Below are 7,706 nucleotides of genomic sequence, written 5' to 3' on the forward strand. Positions count from 1 at the left end.
AAATAGGCTGGGTCCACGCACACAGACACACACAACGGCAGTGGATATTCAGAGTTGAGTGCAAATAGCCGCACGGCTATTCGCACTCTGTAGAAAATAAAATGGAAAAAAATAAACACCCCAGCCAGGAATCGAACCTTGGTCCACTCTGCTAATGAACTAGTATTGTGGAGAGAATAGAACCCCAATGGAGAGCACTCAGCAGATGCACAATATACAGGGGACAGGAATAGGAGTGTATGCAGTGATGTGTGAAATGTGCACATTAAAAACCTTTTATTAGAGTCATAACTCAAAATTAAAATAAGGACGCTAAGTACCAAGGTGATTGAGACTCATATGAGCCAAAAAAGCGCAGCGAAAGTAAAAAATACCAGGTCTCACGTGTATAGTGTGGGCTAATACCCCTGATGATATGTGCAGGGTAAAGCTAGATGGTGTCAAAAACCCACTGGAGTCTATGGCAGTTATTGTCTGTCACAGACACAGCCACAGGTGGCTATCAGTATTAAAGCTCTAGGTAGGGGTGAGTGTTGTTATATATACCGGTCGCACGGTATACACAGGTAGGTATACCAGGTAGGTATTCATACGGTATACACAGGTGAGCATATCAGGTAAGTATTCATCCTTATGTGCTCACACAGGGACAGACCGTGATCACCAGTAATAAGGATAGACCAGGTCAGCAGATCGCTGCTGTATTCCCTGGGTGGTGCTGCTGAATCAGAGTACCACAGCAGTGTTTAAAGCATTCATACGCACTCACTAACTACTACCTTGTCGCAGATGTCATGGAGAGTACATCTGCTATAGATAAGTAACCGTGGATCCACTGGGTACAAAAAACAAAAATTGTAGTACACAAGTAGTGTCTACATACACTCGAGACAATAAAAACGTGAGAGGCTGGTAGCATAAAAAGGCAGAGATCGTGGTAATGCTGAATAGCTATGCACACATAGACTAATGCTTCTTGGCTCAATAGACACACGATATCTGCTCATGTAGACTAGTTACAAGCTCAATGCTAATGGCCTGGAGTATAACCATTGAGCTATAAGACTTTCTGATGTTTTTCTAGTGAATAAAGGCATAGAAACCTACTGACATTACAGTGTTCATAGCACCTCGGCTATTCGCACTCAGTTAAGTTGAGTGCAAATAGCCACACGGCTATTCGCACTCAGTAGGAAATAAAATGGAAAAAAATAAACACCCCAGCCAGGAATCGAACCCTGGTCCACTATGCTAATGGCCTGGAGCATAAGCACTGAGCTATAAGACTTTATGATGCTTTTCTAGTGAATAAAGGCATAGAAACCTACTGACATTACAGTGTTCATAGCCGCACGGCTATTCGCACTCAGTAGGAAATAAAATGGAAAAAAAAAAGACAGAACACTCCCCTATTGACATTCTATACCCCCTGCATCTGTAATCAGCGCGGCTTTAGGCTGAGTCCCCAGTCAGCACTGTGACACACGCCAGGCAGAGGGCGGCGCATGCACAGCGCTAGTCCACGATCTGCGGTCTGAGGGGAGAGAGAAAGTTTGTGACGGGAGGGGGTGTGGCGGTAGGTTTGCGGGGCCGTGGCCATGACGTCCCGCGGCTGGTTCGCCCTTATTGGCTGAACCGCCGGCGGGGGCGTGGCCACGCCTCCGTCACAAATGCCAATCTCAAACTCAAAGCCTGAGAGGGAGCGTGGCGTGCTGGCACACGAGCGCTGCGCCCTGCTCGGCCGTGCAATTTGTGGCTAGGTGCACGCTCATCTGGGGGAGCGGCCACAACGGCACTGAGCTGGTTCGCCCTCATTAGGTGAACCGCTTACGTGACGCGCTTGGAGGCAGCAAATTCAATTTTGCTTGCTCTGCAAGCGTCTCAAGCCCCGATGCCCACCCTGGCCAGACACATAAGGCCTCGGCCAGGGTTCCTGCTAGCGTGCGGAGGCGCGCTGAGGCTCAGGGAAAGCCGGTGCTTTCCCTGGCCTTAGACAGCACGCCGTCCGGGGGTGCGTCGGGGGCGTGTCGGCGGGCGGGCCAGTGACGTCACGGAGCTGGTTCGCCCTCATTCGGCGAACCGCTCACGTGACCGGCCCTGCGCGCCACCAAGCGGGGAAATGTAAAATTTCCCTAAAACCTACGCTTACGCAAGCGCGCAGAAGCGTAGGCGAGCACCTACTAAAGCCGCTCTCATTGCGGCTGTAGGGGCTCAGTGCCGAGCGGAAGCGCGCCTCCGCCCTCAAGCACTAAACATGTTGTTTCACGTGGGACCTGCATCGCGAGACAGGTGCTTCATGGCCGGTGTCAACTGCTCTGACCCCCCCCATCGGGCCAGCATCAGCCCCACCCCCGCAGCACACTGGTGCGCGCGTGAGCAGTGGCGTGATGCCTGCAGTGGGTCTGGCGGCAACTGCTGTGACCAGCCGCCGGGCCCCCGCTGCACCACCACACACACGCCTCTGCACCGCCACCCCTCCCCCCGCATAACAGGGCTGTCCCGCCATCCACCGCAGCCGCTAGACAACCCACGCAGCCGCGGGAAACCCCCGTACTGCCGCCCCCCCCCCCACCCGCAGCATTGTTCCCCCACCCCCAGTACCGCCGCCGCCACCCACAAGCACCCTCACGCCACACCACCCACCCCCCCCCTGCTGGTAAGTGTGATTTTTGGGGGTGTTTAAAATAAATATAAAAAAAATAACCCACGGGGATTTCCCGCGGCTGCGTGGGTTGTCTACCGGCTGCGGGGGGTGACGGGACAGCCCTGTCATGCGGGGGGAGGGGTGGCGGTGCAGAGGGGGGGGGGGTGGCGGTGCAGCAGGGGGCCCGGTGGCTGGTCAGAGCAGTTGCCGCCAGCCTCGCTGCAGGCATCACGCCACTGCTCACGCGCGCACCAGTGTGCTGCGGGGGTGGGGCTGATGCTGGCCCGATGGGGGGGGTCAGAGCAGTTGACACCGGCCATGAAGCACCTGTCTCGCGATGCAGGTCCCACGTGAAACAACATGTTTAGTGCTTGAGGGCGGAGGCGCGCTTCCGCTCGGCACTGAGCCCCTACAGCCGCAATGAGAGCGGCTTTAGTAGGGGCTCGCCTACGCTTCTGCGCGCTTGCGGAAGCGTAGGTTTTAGGGAAATTTTACATTTCCCCGCTTGCCGGCGCGCAGGTCCGGTCACGTGAGCGGTTCGCCGAATGAGGGCGAACCAGCTCGGTGATGTCACTGGCCCGCCCGCCGACGCCCCCGACGCACCCCCGGACGGCGCGCTGTCTAAGGCCGCACGCTAGCAGGAACCCTGGCCGAGGCCTTATGTGTCTGGCCAGGGTGAGCATTGGGGCTTGAGACGCTTGCAGAGCAAGCAAAATTGAATTTGCCGCCTCCAAGCGCGTCACGTAAGCGGTTCACCTAATGAGGGCGAACCAGCTCAGTGCCGTTGTGGCCCCAGATGAGCGTGCACCTAGCCACAAATTGCATGGCCGAGCAGGGCGCAGCGCTCGTGTGCCAGCACGCCACGCTCCCTCTCAGGCTTTGAGAGTTTGAGATTGGCATTTGTGACGGAGGCGTGGCCACGCCCCCGCCGGCGGTTCAGCCAATGAGGGCGAACCAGTCGCGGGACGTCATGGCCACGCCCCCACAAACCTACCGCCACACCCCCTCCCGTCACAAACTTTCTCTCTCCCCTCAGACCGCAGATCGCGGACTAGCGCTGTGCATTCGCCGCCCCCCCGCCGGGCGCGTGTCACAGTGCTGACTGGGGACTCAGCCTAAAGCCGCGCTGATTACAGATGCAGGGGGTATAGAATGTCAATAGGGGAGTGTTCTGTCTTTTTTTTTTTTCATTTTATTTCCTACTGAGTGCGAATAGCCGTGCGGCTATGAACACTGTAATGTCAGTAGGTTTCTATGCCTTTATTCACTAGAAAAGCATCAGAAAGTCTTATAGCTCAGTGGTTATGCTCCAGCCCAGCGTTTCCCAAATGGTGGGTCGCGACCCGGCACCGGGCCACGGAACCAAAATTGCCGGGTCGCAGCGAGGCTGGCCGGCGGTGTGTCCCGTCCCCCCCACTCAAGTTGAAAAAAATGGCGGCGATTCCCCCCGCGGTCCCGCGCGCTTGCGCAGGGCAAGCAGGACTCGCTCCCTTCCTCCCCCCCGCTCCCAACGTGGGACGGAGGAGGAAGTACCAGCTCCTCTGCGGCCCGCACGTTATGTGGGACGGAGGGGGAAGTACAAGCTCCTACTGCAGCCCGCTTCCCCCCTGCGGCCAGCTTCCCGAGCTCACCTCCCGTGGCACCCCCTCCCGAGCCCACCTCCCATCCCGGGCAGCAGGGGATATCGGGGACAGCAGGGGAAAGCGTCCTGCGGCAAGGTAAGTCACCCCACCCAGTCACTGTCACCCCCCCAGTCACTGTCTCCCACCCACTCAGTCACTGTCACTGTCACCCACCCAGTAACTCACCCACTGTCTCCCACACCCACCCAAGTGTCCCTGTCCCCCCCTCCCACCCAAGTGTCCCTGTCCCCCCCTCCCACCCAAGTGTCCCTGTCCCTGTGTGTGTATCAGTGTATGTATGTGTGTATGTGTCTGTGTGTGTATCAGTGTTTGTGTGTGTGTAGCAGTGTCTCTGTGTGTGTAGCAGTGTCTCTCTGTGTGTAGCAGTGTCTCTCTGTGTGTAGCAGTGTCTCTCTGTGTGTAGCATATGTTACATCAATGGAGGATGAATTGGTTTTGCAATATGTAGATTACACTACAGCTTACAACAGAACTAATTCTATTATTGTCAGGATAATGTAGGTATGAAATGTCATTGTTGTGTGTATTTTGTATTATATGTTGTACTGTGTGTAAGTTAGGCTGCCCCTTTTGGCACAGGACATGACTGACAGGAGTATTAACCAACCACGATCGCCATAATGTTTGAATTGATAGACATTTATTCCAACCAATGGTGTATCCCCTGCCAGTATATAAAGTCTATTAGAAAGGGTGAATAAACCGCTCGTCCGTGTATGATATTTGGTGCTTAAATGCGATATATAACAGGTGCTTTGAGGGAAAAATTGAATATATTACAGTGTAGATCCCAAAAGGATCAGAAAAGGCTCCCTCATATGATAAGCACTCAATGTTAGTACACTGTGGTGAGACTTACAATAGTCTATCGGTATCAATACCTTTAGATAGAACAAAAAGGTGTGGCCCTTCTCGACCGGGTAAGTTCAGGAAAAATAATAAAATTTTATTAGTTCATTGTAGTTGATCAAGATTAAAAACACATATAAAACATTCAAACATTAAAAAACCCCGTATTGAAGTGGTTAGGTGAATTGGCAGTAAATTGCTATATTATGTTTCACCATGGGCATCTAAATAGCGATTATCACTGTTAGTGGACAAGCAGGTAAGTATGCTCCTTCAAACCTCAATGGCGGAAGGAGTATTTATCAGAGATGTAGTGTCTATATATGTGCTGGTAAGTTGGCAAAAATACAGGTAACCTCTATCCAAGGGTGCAATGATATCTGTTCAAAAGTGTGTCTAGGGGCACTGTATAATATTTCCAAATGAATAACACAGTGGTAGATTCTAATGCCTCTTTATGGAATGTGAACGGTAGGATTGAAGCCCCCAACTGCGGGCAAAACCACTTGAGACACACTTGCAGGGTATGCTGGTTAAATGCAAGTCTATATATAATACATTATTGTTCCTGCAGAGATATGGTGGATACTGGTATCTCGTGTGAACAATAGATTGTATGATGAAAGCCCCCACTGCGGGCAAAACCGCTTAGACACACACACATACAAGGTTTGCTCATTTGGTGTAAGCCTGTATACAAAACAATGTTGTCCCTACTTGCGGGTGTTGCCAAAACTAATGGTTTCACAGTCGGAATATTGATAGCTTGAGGATGTAATCATCCCGTAATTAATACAGTTAGCTCCGTTTCAGGGAGACTAAAACAGCGATATTGCAGGTTCAAATATCTCTTGTGTGTTCCGTTATATGCTGGAAGCCCCCACTGTGGGAAACGCCACTTAGCACACACATATAAGTCGCTGTACACCTGCTATCAATACAAGCCTGTCTTCCCAAATGCTGCTGTCTCTGTTCGCTGACGCTGCCACTTCTGATGACGTCACTCGTGATTACATCCTCAAGCTATCAATATTCCGACTGTGAATCCACTAGTTTTGGCAACACCCGCAAGTAGGGACAACATTGTTTTGTATACAGGCTTACACCAAACGAGCATACCTTGTATGTGTGTGTGTCTAAGCGGTTTTGCCCGCAGTGGGGGCTTTCATCATACAATCTATTGTTCACACGAGATACCAGTATCCACCATATCTCTGCAGGAACAATAATGTATTATATATAGACTTGCATTTAACCAGCATACCCTGCAAGTGTGTCTCAAGTGGTTTTGCCTGCAGTTGGGGGCTTCAATCTTATCGTTCACATTCCATAAAGAGGCATTAGAATCTACCACTGTGTTATTCATTTGGAAATATTATACAGTGCCCCTAGACACACTTTTGAACAGATATCATTGCACCCTTGGATAGAGGTTACCTGTATTTTTGCCAACTTACCAGCACATATATAGAGACTACATCTCTGATAAATACTCCTTCCGCCATTGAGGTTTGAAGGAGCATACTTACCTGCTTGTCCACTAACAGTGATAATCGCTATTTAGACGCCCATGGTGAAACATAATATAGCAATTTACTGCCAATTCACCTAACCACTTCAATACGGGGTTTTTTAATGTTTGAATGTTTTATATGTGTTTTTAATCTTGATCAACTACAATGAACTAATAAAATTTTATTATTTTTCCTGAACTTACCCGGTCGAGAAGGGCCACACCTTTTTGTTCTATCTAAAGGTATTGATACCGATAGACTATTGTAAGTCTCACCACAGTGTACTAACATTGAGTGCTTATCATATGAGGGAGCCTTTTCTGATCTACACTGTAATATAGTATATAAAGTCTGCATGAACTGTGCCAACTATCCCCTGAAGTGCGCATGCGCACGAAACGCGTTGGGCCTTTGAGAGTTACAGTGTGTCAGCGAACTCTATCAGGAGCAGACCCCTGCTGAAATCCACAGCTTCAGAAAGCAGGAGAAGCGAGTTCGGCAAGCGGCTTCACCTAGTGTGACGTAGTTCCGGTCGCGGACGGGAGGCATCGCGAGAAGTAGTCTGCACTGACGCGCAACCTGACTTCGACCGGAAGAGGCGCCTGCAGCCTTCCCTGAAGCGCCACGCGTCCACCATTACCTGCCGCCGGACAAGGCTTATTATACACCACTGCCTGTTATCTTTGGATTTCCTGTAAGTAGGATTCCGGTTTTACACACCGGATCCTAGACCTGCTCCGTTAGTTCTCTGCCTTTTTATATTTGTTTAATAAATTCTCTGTTATTAGTCAGCCTGTTATTGTTATAAGTGTTTGTGTGTCCGTGTATGTGTGTTATATGTTTTGTTCATACCTTGTTACGCTATGATTTCTCCTTTTATCTTCCCTGCATTATATATCTTGGTTGCTGCTGTGGAGCCTGCTGTCTAAAGACTGGATCATCCTTATTGGACATTGCAGCATATCCTTGGACTCATTTATCATTTTCCATTTGGACATTGAGGCGCCGGGCTGTATTGTTTTCTTCTGTGCTTTGTACTAACTGTGTTTGGGTTAG

The sequence above is a fragment of the Ascaphus truei genome, chromosome 10, assembly GCF_040206685.1.
Source record: "Ascaphus truei isolate aAscTru1 chromosome 10, aAscTru1.hap1, whole genome shotgun sequence".
In the NCBI taxonomy this organism is placed as follows: Eukaryota; Metazoa; Chordata; class Amphibia; order Anura; family Ascaphidae; genus Ascaphus; species Ascaphus truei.